This window comes from Phasianus colchicus, chromosome 2 (assembly GCF_987193195.1).
Source record: "Phasianus colchicus chromosome 2, bPhaCol1.hap1.1, whole genome shotgun sequence".
NCBI lineage: Eukaryota > Metazoa > Chordata > Aves > Galliformes > Phasianidae > Phasianus > Phasianus colchicus.
The window spans coordinates 96,041,699-96,064,102 of NC_143437.1; the positions used below are offsets into that span (position 1 = coordinate 96,041,699).

At 42.6% G+C, this 22,404-nt stretch overlaps 1 long non-coding RNA gene across 3 annotated transcripts; it reads left to right on the top strand.

The window, feature by feature from the left end:
* Positions 1-3,504: 3,504 nt before the first annotated feature.
* Positions 3,505-21,858, top strand: LOC116240633 (uncharacterized). Of its 3 annotated transcripts, XR_016464521.1 has the most exons (6): positions 3,505-5,839; positions 6,533-6,653; positions 13,017-13,101; positions 14,565-14,727; positions 17,157-17,286; positions 20,647-21,858. It is a non-coding gene; the product is annotated as an uncharacterized LOC116240633 (long non-coding RNA). The 3 variants fall into 3 exon arrangements; XR_016464522.1 differs by lacking the exon at positions 17,157-17,286; XR_004169355.2 differs by lacking the exon at positions 6,533-6,653.
* The last annotated feature ends 546 nt before the right edge of the window (positions 21,859-22,404 follow it).

Sequence of the window (22,404 nt, forward strand, 5' to 3'; positions counted from 1 at the left end):
TTTTTTATTGAGGTGTGGAATTTTTATCTTTTACTACTTTGTACCTTCCCTAGGCAAGATACAGAAAGCCAAATAGGTTTCTTTTTCACTTATCAGTTGCATTTTCCCACTCAATATTTTTCTTCCATTTATTTCTTATCTCATAGGGATGTGCTAACAATAAAAGTTGTCCATAAATATTTTTAGGGCTATGGATTATTTGTGATTTGTATTTTGACAAAATCAAGCACAATGGAGTTGTAGATTAAGATATTTAGGCACTGCAATTAGTATAACAGTAAACAGTAAATAAAAAAGCGTGATTGATTTAGCAATATTGTTTGTTCTGTGAATCACTTATTTTGTATTAGTAGGTTAGTCTGATGGCATGTCTGGGTGCAAATTTTGTTTTATTTGGGGGATTTATACAAATGTAGCACTATGTCTAGTACAAGAACACTTTCAGAGCTTGCTGATACCCAGTATCACCAGTATTACCCAGTAAGAATGCGTTCTTCCCCCATTAAGGAATTTTAATTGTTATTTGTGTGGTTAAGAACTAAACAAGAATATGATAAATACATAAGGAGATGATGAAACATGAATGAGGAAACAGCATTTAGTGTGTTTTGGTGAAAGATATTATATCACTAACCAGGGCAATTCCTAAAATATACTGTTTAATGATTTGATTAGAAAGGAAGCTAGATTTTATGGCAGGCCCTGGAGAATGATTGAGAATTACTTTTGTTTTGTGCGTGTTTGAATAGTAAATGATGCCCCAAGGCAAAAGGCCTGATCTTGGTTCTGAGCTAATGAGATAAGCAAAACTGCACCCCACCCATGTGCAAGACTGTGGGCTGTACAAAACTGCATATTTTCCCATGGGAATCATTGGAACCCCTATGACTTTCGGGTTTTGAATCTAAGTTGAGTAAAGTCCTGTGTCTTATAAGGAGTGTTCTTCCTTTGGGAGGAGGATGAAATGAATGATTTCGTAACTCTCGTCTTTTATGACTTTCATGATCATCTACAACAAAAATTCCTTAGAAGCACTCAAGAGTTTCTCAAAGCAAAATAACCCTCAAAGCATGAAACAAAAACAGAAAACCAGCAAACAGCCATTCCTGTTTGTGTAATGCAAGGAGTGCTTTATTCTCATTTAATACACCAGAAAATTGGACCTAGTGCCAAGTCTTTTCCCTCATGCTGTTTGAGATGGTTCTGATAAATGAGATCTGGATGCCTGTGACATGCCAGTTCTACTCTTTTCAAGAAAAAGCTGTAGAAGTTTCTAGAATCTCTCCTCCTTCTTGTTTTCTTCCCTCTTTTTTTCTATGGATGTCTTTTACCAAGTTGCCCAACTTAGTCTCCCTTCTTTTTTCTCCATGGGAATTTTTTTCCCCATATACTCTTTCTTTACTCCTAGGCCTTACCCTTACTTAGTTTGGCCTGTTGTCACTTTCTAAATGTGTGTAAATAGCCTTCCACATTAATGATCCAGCAGTTTATGGTATTACTAATATTGTCCTGCTATTTCCCCTACCTACTCAGCAAGACAGAAAGTTGACTACAGCTCTGGAAATTAACATATTCCATTATTTTCTGACTACAGGAAACTTCTGTTGTCTTCTATTATCTTTCAAGACTATATTAATACACTGCAACTGGCCTCACTTATATGCCATGATAGTTTTGAAATCTGCTATTACTACAAGTAAAGAAAAACAGAGAAGCCAACATGGGAGAGCTTTTTAAAGGGAGAAGCGACCTTAATTTGTTCTTCGTAGTTGTGAGTGTGTGCTCTCTGTAATCATAACAACACACAATGTTTTTCTTCCCTGAAGTATATTAGAGTTAATAGAGAGGGAATATGCTCTTGTGAAGTTACTTCCTGGTACAGTCCTTTTCAAACCCACAAAGAAATTACTTGTCCCTGCTTTCTGACACTAAGTGGTCCCCATTTCCTATATCGACCAGGAGATGGTGCTGCCATTCTTCCATCTGTTCCTTTTTTAGGAAAGGTGATGCATGTTTACGTAGGATTACATATACAAATAACAAAAATACTTCTGCCATCTGACTGATACACTTTTTTCCTAATAGGGGAAAAAAAAAATGACACCAACCTTTTTGTTTTTTTAAAGGTAACCACTCTTTCAGAACTGGGCATACATATTAAAGATCCACCATATGTCACCAACAGAGCCACTCAGGAGTTTTCCAGAGTTTTCTAATGCTCCATGCTGTGAGAATGACTACAAAACACTCATCTTTACGATTTACTGGTTATTTTCCACACCTGCCTTTCTCTCCTTTACAGACATTTCTGGATGCACTCTGGCAAGGTGGTTCAAACTTTCATAGATATCCCAGCCCTGTTCAGAGAACCAGAACTTTGACACTGGTTTAAATGCAAACAAGATGGGGTTTAAAATCTTTTCCTAAATCACATTAAGCAATTTCTGCAATTCCATTAGTACAAAATCTGATTTTAACAGATCCTGTGGTTCCAGTGTCCATGCCTCACAAAGTCTGGCCTGGAAGGACCTCACAATATGTAATAGAGAGACACATTCTGTTCTGTTTGATCATTTTGACTGTGATAACCTATTCTTAGTTTTTAGTCTTCTGTCGGTGCTGGGATTACATTTATAATTATGTATAAATGTATCAGGACAACATACTTCCCTTTAAGTTCAAAGGATCCATTTTGTAGCTTTGTTATTGTCATATCAGTGCACTTGTTTGATAATACTCACAGCTGCAAAAGGAGAACAGAACCTGATTTCACATTGCCAGGCTTTGTTTTGATTCTAAAATATATCCTGTTGATTTCTCTTTCCCACAGAATAGATGTCATGGACACTGGCAAAAGTTAACACCTCTGGCACTGATATTCAGCTTTTCATTTGATATCAGTATTTTTATTGATTTTCTTTTTTCTTCTAAGAAAGCAGACTTTTCTTATTTGAAGTTTACAATAGAAGAAAAAAGGATCTAAGTACTAGGTAAGAGAAAATGTACTTCTGGGCAATATTTTTATATCAGGCTAATATATATATACTCTTAATGCAAGGTCTGCAATGTGATCTTTTGGGAATAATGGAACATGGGCTGGGCTCCAGCAGTACTATTTTGGTGTAGGAGATACAGAGGGAACCGATTACCAGCACACACTAGCAACCCAAGTGGAGTCTGGCAGCTAAACAAATGAACATACATCTACTGGACTGCAAAAAAACATTACCAGAAATTTTAGCTGATTAAATTGCACACGTGAAGATTTGAAAAGATCTGCAGGCTGCATTGTTTGTGTGTGTGTGTATGTGTACGTATCTAAGTCTACATCTTTATATATGTAAAAACGGTCCCTGTGCAGTTTTTGTTAGAACTTTTAAGGACATTTTATAAGGTGCAAATCACAGAATCATAGAATGGTTTGGTTTGGAAGGGACCTTTAAGATCACCTAGTTCCAACCTCTGCTATAGGCAGGGACATCTCCTTCCAGACCAGGTTGCTCACAGCCCCATCCAGCCTGGCATCAAATGCTGGATGCCCCAGGGAAGGGGCATTCACAACCTCACTGGGCAACTTATTCCAGTGTTTCACCATCCTCACAGTAAAGAATGTCTTCTTGATACCTAGTCTAAACCTACCCTCTTCCACTTTATAACCATTTCCCCCTGTCCCATCGTTACCTGCCCTTATAAAAAAGTTCCTCCTCAGCTTTCCTGTAGGCCCCCTTCAGGTCCTGGACTGCTGCTACTGGACTCTTCAAATGAAACTCTTTGGGACACACTCTGAAATCAGTATACGCTGACTTCACAAGTGAGATTTATTCCCATAAGTGAGGGTTGCAAAGTAAAACTCTTGTGGTTTTCCCACAAGCTGTGTTGGCAATATGGTATGTAAGTGTCAGTGGAGACTTAACATTATGAAAAATTAATGTATTGAATGCTGCACAATCTACACTACCGAGAAACAGAAAAAAAGTGAGCTAGAAGAAGGCTGTGCTGGAATGTATTAGTGCCATCTAGGTTTTTGGCAAGAACTCAAATAGAGAGCAATTCATGGAATACATGGAACGTAGCATTAGCCTTTGCTTGGTTTTCCCATTAGAGCTGTAGTAGGCCACATTTGTGAGTGTAGCATTGCTGAGAATAGCTTGAAATGACTCAGTCAAAAAATAAGACCATGTATCTTTCTTGACTTCCATGCTGAAAATAGGAGCTCAGAGCCTTCTGCAGAACCAGGTGCTCCTGAATAAACATTCTGCTGTGTTGAAATGTTGCAGTGATTCTCCTCTTATACAATGAGAAATTGTGTGTTTGTCTTAAGGCTCCCCTGGGCACCATCTTGAAAGCCTCTAATGAGGGAGGAAAGCAGGACTAGAAGAAGAAATTCTGATCTCCTGTAATGGCCTGGTAGCTTAGCAGCAAAAGGACAGGGCAGAACTACCATAGCTTGTACCACTGGCTGAATGAACCTATTTGTGCCAGAACTGGAGGAATGCAGGCAGCTTTTTGCTGAGCTGGTACAGCCTTCAGTGTCAACAAGCTATCAGTCTGTTCAGAAGGTTGATCCTTCACTTTAATTTTCGATTCATTCAACTCACTCTTTTCTAAGCAATGTAGGTATGAAGCATTACTGCTCTAAATAAGTGACTGCACTGAGCAGGAAATCTAGATCCAACTCCTCACAGTACTTTCTCTGACCAAATAGTCCTGCTAACTCTGTAAGCAAGACCAAGAAGATTTATTTCCAAGTCACTTCTTGGTGTCTACGAGCACTATAACAAAATCATTGCATGACCAGTATCCACACATGAAATCTGTTCTAAAGAGATAAGGAAGTCTCTGTGAGCAGCCTGCATCAGGGACACCAGTTCACCACAGCTAAATGGGCAGGTATGTGTGTGACTTGGAGGCATCCTTCCAGCGTCAGGCTCAGGGGGACCAGCTGGCTCAATTCATTAACAGCTGGGGTTCAGATTACCCAGCCAAGCCATCCTCCACATCGCCAGCATGGAGGAGATGATGCAGGAGGCACACTTGAACTGCGTAAGATCGCCATGCGGTTCAAGAGTCACCTGCCCGTTGGTGGAGATTTCAGTCATTACATTTAGGTGTCTTTGTATTAATGTGCCTTTGATCTCTCATCTTCATGGTGCATCATTTCTGTTCCCACTGCAGGGCTTTCAGTTCCATGTGCTGAATATGTGACTCATACAGTTGCCTCTCCCTAGCCCTGCCTGATTACACTCTTGTGTGATTTGCTTACCAGCTAGGTCTGATACAGTACACACAACAGGAAGACAAAGCAACTTATACTTCCAAGGGACACTCCTGTCTCAGAAGAGTGCTGCTAGAAGGCATGTTCCCTGGCAATACCTGTGTAGGCTGTCATCTTTCTCCTGGATGTGTTTGTAATTAAACTGTGCACTGGAGGTTGGGCTGAGAGTATTCTCTGCATAGTGGTAGTAAAATATCTTGACATCTGCCCTCTTCGTCAGGAAATAAGCTGCTGAGCTAGCTTATTCATTGAACTGGAATTTGTTTGGTGCTGGTGGCACAGCTATGCTGTCACAAGGAGCAGTTCAGTGGTTCTATGACCTCAAATGTCAGATCAGGTCATTCGTCTCCCACAAGTTCGGACCACTGCAGTATGGTCAACTTTCAAAAGAGCCTACTTGAACATGCTGTTGAAAACACGTTTCATGTCATTCCGTGGAGGTTGAACCAGTGGCTCATGGGCCACAGTAAGGAAACTACTGGCCAAAATATTTCTTCAGCTGTAATTAGCTCAAGGAACCTGTATGGAAGCAGGGAGAGCTTTGACGAGGTCATCTTTCTATACGTGAGTTTGATTTCCAGTGGTAAAGTGTGGGTGCAGATAGATCAAATATGCCCTGTAAGTGCCAAGTATTTGTAGTTATGGCTCACCTGCTATACCTGCAAATGTAAAGCACTAATTCAAAAGAACTGGAAAATGATCTGAAAATGAGCACACTGCTAGATCCATTTTAGGTGGCTATTTCAGAGGCAAGAGAATTTTCCTTATGAGAACTGAAAGTAATACTTAGTGGTCCTGTTTCTCACATGCGATGGCATATTGTTAATGGCAAAGAACTGGTAGGCAGGAAGCTCCTAAGGTCCCTAAAGAAGTGAGCATGGGCACGGAATTTACTGCAAATCTAGGACAAAGCTCATACTTATCACTCTTTAACGCTTTTGATCTCAAAAGAATACTGCTTTACACTTAACCAGTGATTTAATATGACTGTTTGTAATTGAAAGTATTTTGGACTTGAAGGTAAATATAATAAAGGTTTGAGTGACTGCCTGTTAGTAAAGATAGCAGGTAATCAGCACTGCAATCAGAGGAATCAAACCCTTTTGAAGTTAATGAGGAAGTATGTGACAAATATCATCAAGAATGCAGTTCAAAGGATACTGTTCCTATCTCTAAGATATACATAGGAGGCTTGATTCTGATCTTATGCTACTTGTATACTTGGCTTCAGCCAATTCAAATTTGCTCCTCTTTCAGAAATCTGCAGAAGGTAACTCTCCCTCTGGGACACAGACAGGCTGACCCTGTGGGATCAGGGCACAGAAAGGTGCTGAAACAGGCCATGAAGGAGGTCATGAAATATGAGGAGGTCAACAAGGTGACTGAGAACAAAATTTAAGAGAAAAAGATCAAACTCTGTAATGCTGCCAGAGCGTTTGATCTTTCATTTGCCCCCTTGATAGCTTGTCTGCTCTGCCTTTTCTTTTCCCTTTGAGCTCCAGCAAAAATATTGCAGTTTGACCAGTGAAATGGTGCTGAGTTCGGTTTATCCTTGCATGTGTTTTAATTAAACTGCTGTGAACTCCTAGGTACGTGGTTTATTTCCCTGGCTGTTAGTTTGTTGGTGGGTGGGTAGTCGAGGGAGCGGGTGTGCAGGTGGTGTTTTCTTCCATACCTTCAGTGGCAGGGCGGGATACCGAGAGATACCAAAAAACACACCTCATAAATAAATGGCTCAAAAGTTGGTGCAAATCCAGGGATTTTGGGTTTTTTGACCATGGGGAAACTTACTCAGCACCTGGCATGATGGCAGCAAATGAAAGTAGTCTGTCTCTGAGGGGGAGGAGGATCTTAGCTGAGGAACTAGCAGGACTCATTGACAGGTCTTTAAACTAGGTATGAAGGGGGAAGGGAGCAAAATCAGGGATGTTGAGCTTGAGCGAGTCATTCCAGGGCTCGTACCGAACCTGCTGGGCGACGACAGTGAAGTACGAAGGGATGGACTGGGGCAGGGGGGTGTTGGAGATGCTGCTGTTCTAGGGGAACCTAGACCATCTATAAAGGCGGTGCGACGGAAAGCCGAGCTGAAGTGCCTTTATACTAATGCACGCAGCCTGGGAAACAAGCAGGATGAGTTGGAAACCGTGATGTGCTTAGAAAATTACGACCTTGTTGCTATCACGGAAACGTGGTGGGATGATTCCCATAACTGGAATACCACCATTGAGGGCTATCGGCTCTTTAGAAGAGATAGGCTAGGTAGGAAGGGTGGGGGAGTAGCCCTCTATGTCAAAGAGTGGATAGACTGTGAGGAGCTTCCTCTGAGAAACAGTCATGATCAGGTTGAGAGCTTGTGGGTTAGAATTAGGAATGGGTCTAACAAAGGCCAGCTGGTGATAGGAGTATACTATAGGCCACCTGATCAAGGGGAGACTGTTGACGAGGCTTTCTTGCTTCAGATGCGGGAGGCTTCGTGCTCACGGGCTCTTGTCCTGATGGGGGACTTCAACCATCCGGATATCTCCTGGATAGATCACACGGCGAGTTGCAAGAGGTCCAGGAGGCTCTTGGAATGTGTTGATGATAACTTTCTGGTCCAGGTGTTGGACAGACCGACCAGAGGTGAAACGCTGCTGGACCTGCTGCTCACCAATGTGGAGGAAATAATTAATGGTGTTAAGGTCGGAGGCAGCCTGGGTTGCAGTGACCACGCTCTGATCGAGTTTGTGATCTCGAGAACTGTGGGCCTGGTGAAGAGTGGCATCAGGACCCTGAACTTTGGGAGAGCAAACTTTAAGCTGTTCAATGGACTGTTGGCCGAGATCCCCTGGGATGCTCTCTTTAAAAACAAAAATGCTGAAGAGAGCTGGTTACTCTTCAAGGATGCCTTCCTAAGAGCGCAAGAACTCTCTGTCCCACTGAACAAGAAAGCGGGCAGAGGAGGGAGGATGCCAGCGTGGCTCAGTAAGGACCTGCTGAGAGAGCTGAGGGCAAAGAGAGGTGTGTACAAACTCTGGAAACAAGGGCATGCCACCTGGGAAGAATACAGGGATGTTGTCCGGACTTGCAGATGTGGGATCAGGAAAGCCAAGGCGCAGGTGGAACTGAACTTGGCGAGGGACGTGAAAAACCACAGGAAGACTTTCTATAGGTACATTAGTCAGAAGAGACAGGCCAAAGCGAGTGTACCTCCTTTGGTAAACGTAAAAGGAGAACTGGTTTCAACGGACGAAGAGAAGGCCGAGGTACTGAATGAGTTCTTTGCCTCGGTCTTCACTGGCAGCCAGGACTCCAGTACTCCTTCCGTCCCTGAGCCCTGCATCCCTACACCTCTGGGTGGGGACTGGGGTGGTAAATCCCCCCCTGCTGTGAGGACAGAGCAGGTCCGAGACCGCCTCATGAGACTGAATGTGTACAAGTCTATGGGGCCGGATGGCATGCATCCCAGGGTTCTGAAGGAGCTGGCTGAGGTGGTTGCCGAGCCGCTCTCCATCATATTTGAGAAGTCGTGGCTGTCTGGTGTGGTCCCGGATGACTGGAGGAAGGGTCACGTCACTCCCATTTACAAGAAAGGGAGCAAGGAGGACCCTGGGAACTACAGGCCGGTGAGTCTCACCTCTGTGCCTGGGAAGATCATGGAACAGATCATCCTGGATGACATGCTTGATCACATGAGGAAAGGGCGTGTGATCCGTGACAGCCAGCACGGCTTCACCAGAGGAAGGTCATGCTTGACCAATCTGGTGGCCTTTTATGATGGAGTGACGGCATCGGTGGACAAGGGAAAGGCGACCGATGTCATTTACCTGGACTTGAGCAAGGCCTTTGACATGGTCCCCCACCACATCCTTATCTCCAAACTGGAGGGATGTGGATTTGATGGGTGGACCACTCGATGGATAAGAAACTGGTTGAAAGGCCACAGACAGAGGGTGGTCATCAATGGCTCTATGTCCAGGTGGAGGCTGGTAACGAGCGGCGTCCCCCAGGGGTCTGTCTTGGGACCGGTGCTCTTTAACATCTTTATCAATGACATCGATGACGGAATTGAGTGCACCCTCAGCAAGTTTGCTGACGACACCAAGCTGAGTGGTGTGGTTGACACAGTTGAAGGACGGGATGCCATTCAGAGGGACCTCGAGAGGCTAGAAAGGTGGGCCCGGGTGAACCTGATGAGGTTCAACACTGCAAAGTGCAGAGTTTTGCACTTGGGCCGGAGGAATCCCAGGCATCCCTACAGACTGGAAGGAGAGGTCCTTGAGAGCAGCCCTGTGGAGAAGGACCTGGGGGTCTTGGTAGACGAAAAACTTAACATGAGCCAGCAGTGTGCCCTTGCAGCTCGTAAGGCAAATGGGATCCTGGGCTCCATCAGAAGAGGGGTGGCCAGCAGGGACAGAGAGGTGATTGTTCCCCTCTACTCTGCTCTTGTGAGGCCCCATCTGGAATACTGCGTCCAGGTCTGGAGCCCCCAGTACAAGAAAGACAGGGAGCTGTTGGAGAGGGTCCAGAGGAGGGCCACAAAGATGATCAGGGGACTGGAGCACCTCCCCTATGAGGACAGGCTGAGGGAGCTGGGCTTGTTCAGCCTGGAGAAAAGAAGGCTGCGGGGTGACCTCATTGCAGCCTTTCAGTACATAAAGGGAGCCTACAAAGAGGAGGGGAATCAACTCTTTGAAAGGGTGAGTGACAGCAGGACAAGGGGAAATGGTTTTAAGCTGAGGGAAGGGAGATTTAGGTTGGATGTCAGGGGGAAATTCTTTACGGAGAGAGTGGTGAGGTACTGGAACAGGCTGCCCAGGGAGGTTGTGGATGCCCCGTCCCTGGAGGTGTTCAAAGCCAGATTGGATGGGGCCCTGGGCAGCCTGGTCTAGCATTAGGTGGAATGGTGGTGGCCCTGCATGTGGCAGGGGGGTTGGAGATTCATGATCCTTGAGGTCCCTTCCAACCCTGGCAATTCTGTGATTCTGTGATTCTGTGATTCTTTTTTTCCTGACTTGTGTTCTTCAAAAATATAGGTAATAAAAAGGAGAGTAAAAGCTGTAACTGATGATGCAGAACAAAGGTTTACTTACACTTGCTCTGATGCCTGGGCTGTTTGGAATGCTCCTGAAGGTAGCTGAGTGGGAAAAGTCAGACAAAGGCAGGAAACTTTGTGGTTGGATACCATAGCCTAAATCTTACCTTTTACATAGGAGTCAGCGTTCTTGATACAACTTCTTGGGCAGCAGTGTCTGCAACACCATAGCCACAGAATTACAATAACAGTGGTCTTCCCTGTTGGGTATCTTCAGTAGGATTACAGTCTGAAAGGATGTACTGCCAGTATTTTTCACTGCACGTGCAACTTTGCTATTGGAGTCATTTCCCTGTAGGGCTTAGTAACATCATTAGATTGTTCTCTGCAAATTAAACCATTATTTTGGTCCAGAAGATGGTCTTATGCAACCTGAAGAGAAACCTTGATGGAACCAGGGCAAGCAAAGATGTGTTGCTACTTTTTTTTTTTTTTCCTGCAATTATTCTGAGATTAAAGACAACTGAACTTTTTAGGTGAAATTTTTGCAGCATAAAGAAAAATGCAGTGTAGAATGGCAGACATTTTGGTAAGATCTCTAAATGCATGTTACTTGGTTTCTTCTTGCTCCTGTTAATGCAAAGATATTGCACATATGACAGAAGGTAAACCTTAACTTTTTTTTTTTTTTTACATTGTGTTTGTTCATTAAACTTCAACATTGCTTCTACAGTCCAAGCCTTTGGCATTTCATATAACGATTTAAATAATGTTGATACTTAAGTTATTTGAAAAGGTCAATTTACCTTAAGAAGAAGTATTTAACTGGCTACTTGTACACTGCAATACAAGAACGTAAACAGGACTTTAAGGATTTTACTTGTATTTCAATTTTTCCAGACGATACAACCAGTCGTTACTGTGCCAAATGTGTTTTTAAGTGACCTAACATGCTGTAGTCCAAGTAATATATTTAGTGCAAAATTTGAACTTTAATAACTTTTCTATCTCCATTTGAAAGTAGAAATATGAGTTATGAAAAGGTTTCAGTGGCTCAGAGGACTGAAAACTTACAGCTGATGATGTGTGGTTACTGGCGTGGGTTCAGCCTAGGTCCTTAGTAACCAACAGTTGTTAATATCTGATTATAACTAATTTCCAAAATGAAGTGAGTCAGTCTCCTGCAAACAGACGTGGTCACATCTCTTAAATAAATCACAGAATCATCAAAGAATCATAGAATAGTTTGGGTTGGAAGGGACCTTAGAGATGAGCTAATTCCAACCTCCCTGCCGTGAGCAGGATTGCCAACCACTAGACCAGGCAGTAGATCAGGCTGCTTAGGGCCACATTCAACCTGACCTTGAATGCCTCCAGGGATGGGGCATCCGCAGCTTCTCTGGGCAGCCTTTGCCTCACCACCCTCTGAGTGAAAAATTTCCCCCTAACATCTAATATAAATCTCTTTTAGTGTAAAAATTTAGAACTGTTTGTCCTTGTCCTGTCGCTTTCAGACTGTGTAAAAAATCAGTCTCCCTCCTGACTATAAGCTTTGTTTAAGTATTGGAAGGCCACAACGAGGTCACCTCGAAGCCTTCTCTTCTCCAGGCTGAACAAAGCCAACTCCCTCAGCCTGTCTTCATAGGAGAAGTGCTCCAGTCCTGTGAGCATCCTTGTGGTCTCCTCTGGACCCTCTCCACATCTTTCTTGTGCTGGGGCCTCCAGGCCTGGGCACAGTACTTCAGATGGGGCCTCTTGAGGGCATAGTAGAAGGGAAAAATCACTTCCCTCACCCTGCTGGCCACCTGACTTTTGAGGCAGCCTGGGGTACTGTCAGCTCCTATCCCGCTTTTAGTCCATCAGGACCCCCAAGTCCTTCTCCCCAGGGCTGCTCTCAATGAGTTCTTCTCCCTGTCTGTACTCACCTCTGGGATTGCACTGACCCAGGTGCAACACCTTGCACTTGGCCCTGTTGAACCTCATTTGGTTCACACGTGCCCCCATCTCAAGCCTGTCCAAGTCCCTTTGGATGGCATATCTTCCTTCTATGGTATCAACTGCAACACTCAGCTTGGTGTCGTCCACAGACTTATCTTAATCTGTACTTAATCTGACTACCTAAGTCATTGATAAAGATATTAAAGTACACCAGTCCCAAGGCAGACCCCTAAGTGACACCACTTGTCACTGGCCTCCACCTCGACATAGATCCTCTGACTACAACCCTCTGGCTGCAACCAGCCAACCAGTTATTTATCCACTGAATAGTCCAGCCTTCAAATCCCCGATTTGGAGAAAGGGTGTGGTGTGGGACCACATCAAAGGCCTTGCACAAGTCCAGCTAGATGACATCAGTTGCCTTTCCTTTGTTCACTAATGCCACCACTCCATTGTGAATATATACACACACAAATACACAGAAAAATATATTCTATATATATAATAAATATATAATGTATATCAATACATGTATTTCAGTATAAACACATTCTAGCTGGCACATTAGTTATTATTTTCCCACCCTTTCACTCCCCCAGAATGTGCTGCATCTTTTAAGTTACAATTTTAAGGTGGGGATTCCAAGTATTCTTGGCTTCCCAACTGAAATGAACAGGAGCCTTGGCCTAGATTATTTCATTTTAGTGAACTAAACTTTTAGTGAACTAATTTTTAGTGGATAGTTGTTTGTTTTATTAATCCCATACTCTCCCATTTCCTTGATTGCAGGCATTAATACCAGGACATTTCATTCTGGAACACTGCAAAGTTAGCCTCCTACACTAATAATAAGTATGGGAAAGCTGAAAACAAGGTTAGTTTTTCATGCTTAAACTTGCTTTTTTAACCCTAAACACAACTGCAAAGGTAAGAAGAAATTTGGATCATACAGAGAAAGCGAGAACTGTAGTAAGATATGTTTTCTTTTTATGCCTCTATTTTTCTGGGCTGTCATTTGGACTGATAGCTCTGCTAAGGTTACCAAGGTTTCTCACTTGATAATTTTTGTCCTTTAGTTTAAGAACTCTTCTTTTTGTGCAATTTACTTTTGAATCTTGGGAATTTTCACTACTGGAAAGTATTACTTCTAAAGTGACATTTATTATGCAGCTCTCATGAGTGTGAATCTGGTGCCACTTTGTTGAAACCAACACAAAAATTACAAGACCAAATCCAGAATCCAGTGCAAATTGAACAAATAAACCTACCCTAGGTCAGACAAATAGGGGTATTCAGTCATACGCAGGCTTCCCTTACATGGCCACATTAGTCCAACCCAATTTGCATTCCCACAGGGAGGGATAGCCCTCCCCATCTCTCCTCCCTCACATTTCTCTTGTTCCAGAGCCGGCTTGCTTGTGGGTCAGTGCACAGCTAGGGAAGTGATACGTGGAAGCTGTCCATTTTCATCACCAGTTTTGCATCCAGGCTGCCTAAAGTCAGGCTAAGGGAGGCACTAGGGACAAGCACAGATGAGAAGGCAGAAGGTTTAAGGAGCGATACAGTTTATGTTGGATTAAATCGACCGCATAACTACGGCCTCAGAGGGATAGATGCAGAGCAGTAACTGGTTGTCAGCATAGGAAGCACAGTTAGAGATAACAGGTTGCTGCTGGAGCTTTCTATCATAGCAATTGCCATTTAATGAAATAGTCCTCATGCGCCACTGCAAGCAAGTATAAATCAGCACAGCCTCAGGGTTCCTTTAATTTATAAGGCTCAGGCTGATACATTTCATCACACAACACTGCTTAAAAGCTGTGCTTAGTGTTTCTAAGCTAGGGATCTGAACAAGGACCTTTGAAATAGGAAAGCAAGTAAATAATTACTAACAGCAAATAAAAGTTTGGGGAGTAGGTGGATGCAAGTGGTTATGAAAGCTGAATGACAAGGAAGAACAAGAAAGCAAAATATGTCAGACTGCATCTACTAGTTACTTTTGTCTCATTTAGTTATGTCTCTGAAGCAGTTTTCTTGGATAGCAATAATCATACTATTCCATTTGGAAAAGGAAAACATGGAAAAATTTCACAAGTCAAGGGAAAAAGCAAGTAGCAACAGGCTGGAAATATGCTGTTAAATGTAGAATTTTGAATTTTTGGTCATTCTTTCCACAAAGGGCCTTTAGTATTAACTGAGGCATTCCTTGTTTCTACAGTTAAGCTTTTTTCCATTATCAGATTTCTTTTCTTACTAACCAGTAAGATTTTATCATCCACACGTATTTATTTATACAGAGCTTAAGAGCTTGAAGATTGTTTTCTTATTGTGTTTTAGAAATTGGGATAGGACTACACAGGAACATGCTTTATGATGGGAACACAGGGCATGGAAAACAACTGACGTCCCTACATCTCATCCTTGTCTCTGGCTCCACAAGAGGAGTGTGGACAGAGCACATCTGCCCATACAGGGAGAAGGGAGCTGGAACATAGGGCTGGTAAGTGAGTCTAATCCTCCCAAGGAAGACTGTCTACTTCACAAAACATTTACTCCTTCCTCATATCTGGGCTACAAAACGTGTTTTCAACATTCTGTAACAAACAATGCCAGCAAAAATAAGACTGAGAGTCAGGAGAATTTAGGGAGAGATTGGCCATTCTATGATTCTGTGACACTGCAGAGATCCAAGACATTTCTGCTGTCATTTATGAAATAAACTTCCAGCAAAGAGCACTTAACTCCAGATTAAAAAGAAGGAAATAAAAATGATGCCACTTCTTGCAAAATTGATCTGAGTGGGAAAGTCCTTGAGGGTGTTGGCTGCTTATCACCATCCATACAGTGTTTGTAGATCAGAGTTGTGCAGAATCTCAAGGGTGAACATCTGCTTTCAGGTTACGTGGCTGTTTTGTATAGTTTTCCATCAAAACATTTACCCTCAGCATTTCTTCATGCAGACGGAAGTCTTACGTGCTTTCTTGTAATCTGCTCTCATTTTAATGCTAAAAGAGATACGTATCTTTGTAGGCATGGGGTTTTTTTGTAAGTATGTTATGAACAGTGCTTACAGAGAATGATACGAATAGGATATGTGAGGTGGGAATGAAATTCCACACAAAAACTCTGAAGTTATATCAATTAAATATTTCAAAGACCTGTCCAATGACAATGTTGTGTGCTATGTAGACACTTATCCTGAAATTCTTAACACACCAGATAAGATCTGACACTGGGAGGCCACAGGCTGCCTGGTGGAGCGGGAGCAGTCAGTCAGCAAGAAGCACCAAGTGATGGGAAAGGCACATGCAACCAAATGTCAGGGGAGGTTTTACTTGTAAAAAAAAAAATAAAAAATCTTTGAACTATGACAGCCGGCTCATGGCTGATTCAGGAACAGTAGCAAAAAGCAGCCTTAACACTGTTTTAACCAACATCCTGGTGTCAGTTGGCACCACTTACCCTTGTCATTTGGATACAAGACACTGTAATGTAGAAGTAGTTGGCACATTGTTACGCAGGACCTAGCAAAGATTATCCCTCCAACTGTTTCTTTAAGCTCGTTTTTCTCCAATCTTGCTCACACTCATCCATCAGCTGCATCAAACAGATGTCTCACGCAGCTGAGACAGCAGTTCTGAATTCCAGGCCAAGCAGATGGCAAGTCATTTTTAAAGGTTTCATCTGAAAGACCAACATAAACATAGAAAACTATGTGGTGTTCAATTAATCAGTCCTTGCAATGGAATCAAGTTCAGTTAGCTTCATTTGTTACACAAGGAGATACATTTTCCGTAGTTTTTTATCCCTATTGTCAGTCATGTGCTTGCATGACTAGCTGTGGAATCAGAGACAGCTCTAATGGAAAAGAAAAATTAGGTCATCTGGTCCGTCCTCACTGCCAGGGCATGGCTGTTCCCTGCACTGTATCACTTCCCACACAGTTATCTTTCCAACTGTCCTCTGTAAGATGGAAATGCAATTCAGAATTCCATTTGGCTGTAACTGCCAGAGCTGCTGAGGACTCCTATTGGGACAAAAATGTTACTGAGAATTGGAGACTTGGAGCTAACAATTTTAAATATGTATAAAGGAAAAAGAAGGGAAGAAGGCAAGAAGGCAAAGAAAGAAGGAGAGAAACACCAAATGTCAGAATATATCAGTCTCAATATAATATAAAATATATTCATAAATTATTTCTGAGGGAAAAAAAAAAGTGCAATATTTGAGATAATTGGGGTCACTGTTTTCACTCATCCAGGAAATAGTTTCCATGACACAATTCTACAAATGAAACAATGGGTTTCCTGCTAAAGCAACAAGCAACTAGTGCTGTTTGTTAGCTGGTTAGGAAGCAGTCTCCCATCAGGAGGCTCAGCACTTGCACTGACTGAGGGACTCAAGGCTGCCTTGATTACTTACTCTAAGGGTTTGAGTCCCCATCCTTCAGCAAAACATCTCAGTGTGGCAGCACTGATTTATTAAGCAGAATTGGTTTATTAAGAAGAAAAAAAGAAAAAAAAAAGGAAAAATAGCTATAGCATTTAATGCAAGGAAATGGCAAACTATTTTCCTTTCAACAGCTGTATCACCAGTAACTTGCATGAGAATCCTGTCTCTTAGTCCCTTGACAACACTAATCAAATAACTCCAGTGGTTTGACAGCCCAAATGTTTCCTGACAGGTCGATCTCCTTTCCTTGTTAGCTTGTTTTTCACCAATGTAGTTTCACTTAAAGATTCACTTTCTGAAATCAGGCAAGGATTCTCTTAACATTGCTCAGCTTTGCTATGGTATTTCCTTTTGCCATCAGATTTCTCTGCTTCCATGTGCTTATCTACATCAGTTCTTGAGTCACGTTTTTAGATCCTTATCTTTCTGTGGAGGATTTTGTTTGCATGGCACCCTCACAACATTTTCACCGGATAGGACTCAAGAGCATTTAAGGACCTTCAGCAGAAACCCAGCAGTTCAGAAACAAGCACATCACAACAAAATGAGTAATTTCTTCTCTAGAAAGTCTCTGGAAAGATGACAACTGCCGCAACCTCACATACATGTAAGTGCATTTAATGGCTTTTTGTATCCCACCAGAACTGTAGATTTTCTTAGTGAAGAACCTTTTCCCTCTTCCACTAAAGAAAGAAGAGTCCCCCCAGGTGTTTCTGACTTAAAGAATTAAACAGATTAGTCTCCACAGTAGCCTTAACAAGTCAGCAATTTAATCCATTTAGCTTTCCCTTTTGTCTCCAGCAAATTAGACTCAGGACTACAACTAAATAGGAAAGATGGAGTAACCTTGCCATAAACCCAGAAGTCACCGTCAAGCTCTTACCATGGAAAGATGTCATTAACAGCAGAATACATTACTATAGTGTTTTGAGGTACAGCAATTTCATACTATCGGGGAAAAACAAAACCCCATTCTAGCACTGCAAATCCACTGAATTGTCATCTTCTTCCCCATTATTCTTCTTATTGCACTGCTTAGCTGTACTGATTTATTAATCAGCAGTGAGGCCTGCCTAATTGTCTCTTCAAGTGAAATTTAGAGTCAAGGAATCAAGTATGAAGTTTCCAGATGCTGATACAGATCTCAGATCTGTTGGGAGGTTGAGCATCTTTAAAATTTGATGCTGCTTAGACAAGAACAAATCACCTTCTTTCTTCTGGTTCTAATTGGGCAAAAACAGAATTTGCAGTTCACCCATCAGTCAGGATGGACAGATGAGCAACACTGCCTGCCAGCGACTAACAACTTCTGTCTTTTAAGGCAGAGTAGTGACAAGTAAGCCATCTTTACAAAGTGCAACAATTTAGGAAAAAATATGTTTATTCATTTTGAATGTCAATGCACACATTGATTAAGGATTATTCTATTAGGCAACCAAGATGAGAATGTAAAGATTCTCCCTCCCATGGCTATTTTACCTTTTTAAATAGGTTTTGTGCAGAAGCACAAAACAAAATGCTCTCCTTGCCTATGAAATAATCATTTACAAAGTGAAAATGGAACAACTGCAGACCTCGTATCAACAGAATTCCTACCAAAATCAGCAAAACTTGGAGCAAAACGATGTGCAGCCTTGAGATCTGCCTCTGACAACTAATTACTGTTTCAGATACATTGAAGCTCCCAATTCCTACCATTCCTGCAGAGCACAAAAGGTGCCTGGAGCACTCTTATCCATCAACCCAAGATGCAGCCCTCCTGACAGTGGAATGCTTACTGAACATGGCTGGTTTAGCCAACAGGCAGAACTAACGCATAAACAAATGGGCATAAACTGACCAAGAATAAGCTTTTCATTTAGATTCTAGCTATCAGCAGAGCAACGACCTGGATCAAGCTTCCAGTAGCAGAGGAAGAAGAGAATCTAAACCTAAGGCTTTGTAAACATGCAGTGTGGTGGCTGTGTGAAGCGAAGATCCAGGGGCTCTCCTTCCACCTTATTTTAAATACATAACCCATGGCAAATTGTCCTGCTTTGAAACAAAATTCTTTGATTGTTAGGTTGATACACTTGGTGCTTTCTTCTCCATAGAAACCATTTATTTACATCATTTGTATAAATCATTATTTTGCTATGTATTAAAGTTGCTGGATTTGAAGCACGTTCCATAGCTCTGCTAGAGATGACTGTGCATTCAATTCAGAACAGCACATACATTTTTGTTCCTTGTAAAAGAAAGGCACACTCTGTACCCACACAGCTGTAAGCATGTGGTTGGCCTTGGTCACAGAAGAACCTTCATGCCTCTGCACATCCCTGCATCACTGTGTTGAAAGTGAAAAGATACTTGAAGTTATTTCCATGTTGAAAACAATAGTAAGAGAGGGTTCTTAGCATTCAATATTACTCTGATCTTTGAACTCCTTTCCCTTTTCTTGCCTTACCAAATATGTAGATCGCTCTGAAAGTAATGCCTCCTGTTTAGTTGCACGGAAATTAGAACAGATACAATGAGCACAATAACACTGTTTGATAGAGCAAATTCTCAGCTACACAACACTATTTTTCAACCACCATTAGCTCTACTTTTTCACCAGCAACGAACAAGAACCTGCATGCTGTGCTTGTAACAATGTGAATGGCTGTCCAGAATGCAGCTTGTCTTTCATGTCACTGCTGCCACTGCTGAAATATAGCATCCTCTGCCTCATTGTGCTCACATCCACTGTTTGGTCTCCATAAATGTTCAGCAAGCATCAATGAATGTCAGTGGGTGCAATTATTTCTGCATGGAGGAATTCAATGACGCACCTTTGCTTCATACGCACTTCCATGTCAGATGCCATTGTGTCAGACTGCCCCTCTGCTGCCACCTGTCACACGGCAACAACATGTAATGGGATATTGGTGGGAAAGTTCAACCTCTACTGCCATACTACCAACATGCCCTTCTGATGTCGTTGGCCACCAGATAAAAGAGGAGGCATTACTTTTGGAGCAGCCCTCATACTTCCACTGGCAATCATTTAGCAGCACCTCTCCCTTCCATGGTCCTAGGCACAATGTGCCTGGGTGCAGAGCCCACCCCCTCCTACAGGTACCCTCAACGTGCAAGAGATGAGAACTAGAAGTGCCTCCAAGAGCAGCAGCACCTCTCCCTGGCTGCACCGCACACCCAGTCATCACTCCAGGTCCTTGGAGTAGTGGAGCAGGAAGGAAGGACAAGGCCAGGCATGTTTAACCCGAGGCCCGCAAGCTGCCTACTGCCTGGCACAGCCCATCCTGCAGCCACCTCCTGCCATCACTGCAGTGGCTCTGCCCCACTGAGCGGCCTGGCCCAGCCCCAGGCATGCAGCCATTGCTCACAACGTTACAGCAGTGTCCTATCAACAGTCTGGGCACGGAGAGGGGCGGTGCAGTGCTAACTCAAGCTATGGCAAATAACGCCTTGCATTTTGATTCATTGCCTGAACACGGTCCTGTGAACAGAAAAAAACCACTCAGCCTCGCTTTCTGTTTTGATGCAGAAGTTTGAAAACAGGTATCAAAAATGCTGAAAAAATCACCAATTTTTGGTATATTTGCAATTCCTTTTTCAAATGATGTATATATACTCACACATGAGGAACGTCAGTATAACAGTGCAGTTTGCAATGGCAGATCTAACGCCAGTATCAACAGAGGTGGCAGAAAACCCTACTGAAGGCCTGATCTGTAAAAATCGAGCTATATTCTCCAGGTTGTGTATGTAAACTGATTAATTCTAATATTAAAGGTGAATTAAGTGATACTGTCAGCAACTGAAACCATTGAAACCAGCACAATCTTGTTCAGGGCCATTTCCTCTGAATACAATTTACCAAATTAACTGTATAAGCTTCCTTAGAGCACAGGAGAACATTTCCTTTCTCCTGCTCCACCATCTTCTCCATGGCCATAACTAGCTCTTTTATTGCTTCCAACAGGTTTATGACAGTTCTGACAGACCCGGCTTAGCAATAACAAGATCAGCAGTTATACCTTAATTGGAAACCTGGAGAGAAGAGGGGGGAAAAAAAAGGCACACCCCACTCCCATCCAGCAGGTTTTACAAACTGTCCTTTTGTTTGCAGATGTAGAGGGATTTTACAGTTATGGTCACCGCAACAGAAGGAACGAGGTTTTAACTAAGTAGGGAGACTGTGCAACTGAGAATATCATTTGTAATAAGAGTTTATGAGCCACTTCTAATGGCATTTACAGAATCTCTAGCTCAGATGATTCTGACACTGATGTCAGATCACACACTATGCTGGAGACAAGCCTGCTTTCAACAAGCTTTCCCATGCAGAAATGTAAATTTTGAAGCACTCGGTCACAGTGTGAGACCACACTCTATGACCAGAAATGTACTCAGGTTGTGTTCTCCATTTCAGGATTCTGGCACAAAAAGACCAGAAGACATAACTCTATGAACTTACAGGCATCACAGTACAGTGGAAAAATATCATGGCAGTAATCCAAATCTGGTACTAGCATTTCACCCTTCCCACACTGGCATTCTATTCATCTGAAAGCTGGCCAAGCTGTAATTGCTGAAGCTCCCAGCAGTCACGTCACCTAGCTACAGTCATACAAAAGAGAGCAGGAGATCTTATTACATAAGTCTGGGACTTCATTTGTAGAATTGGGATTTCAAGGCTGTAGCCTTCCAGTAACGTTAGAACTTGAAGTTTGCATGTTTTCAATATATGATTAACTGGCTAACTTATGATTTGATAAGGAATTCTGTGCAGATGGGATATAACTTCAGGTGGCATCAGATGACTCTCAGACACAGTTAAGATATTACTTCAGCTGCATGGCCCACACTTGGAAACCACATTAACAGTGAAAGCATTGATACATTCTGTATGTTCACTCAAATCCTGCTTACCTGAATCAACACAGCAGAGTAGTGTGTGCTGCATGCTTCACACAATCATAAAATATTTTATCTTCTGCTACAACAAATAGCTTTGTAACACACCAAGCTAGACTCAGAGGAGCAGACAATGGTGGATGTTGACATTTCAGTAAAAATCCTAAGAAATACAAAATTCTGCTTTGCTGCTGAGCTGAGTTACTGTGCAAATACCTGAAAAAACTCTAAACTGCTTCAAGTGAGGCACCATCTCCACCACCACGGCCCATTTGGCACAGCAGTCAGGAACTCCAGAGCCCAGCTTTTCCACGGGAGTCTGAAAAAACTAAGGGAGCTGAGGTGAGTACTGCACCACTGGGAAATCCTCTGCAGAGATTAAGACAAACTCCACCCCATAAGGATTTACTGTATACAAATGTTTACAGCAAGTGAAAATCCCACCTTCAGCAAGGCAATTCTTTTTACTAAGGAGTCTTGGGTCATGTTGTCAGGTTTATGTGTGCAAAGCTGTATTCTTACAAAGAACACATAGGGCTCAGGATTTGATCTGTGAGCCTGCCCCGTGTTTCCTTAGCTGTTGTCCTCTTAGATGAGGTGGAGCAGCACACAAGTGCAAATTATCTCCTGCACATCCTGTAACACCACATAAATATGTTTCATTAGCTTGGGTGCTGTGCTGCTAATAATGGAATTTACCTGGGGGACGGGGGACTTTCCAAAGGCATTTAAGAAATGATAGTCTAGTATTCATTTTTTTATCATCATCTTATTTCCCTAAACTTTTTGTTGTCTTCCTTCTCAATGTAACAGTACGAGAAGG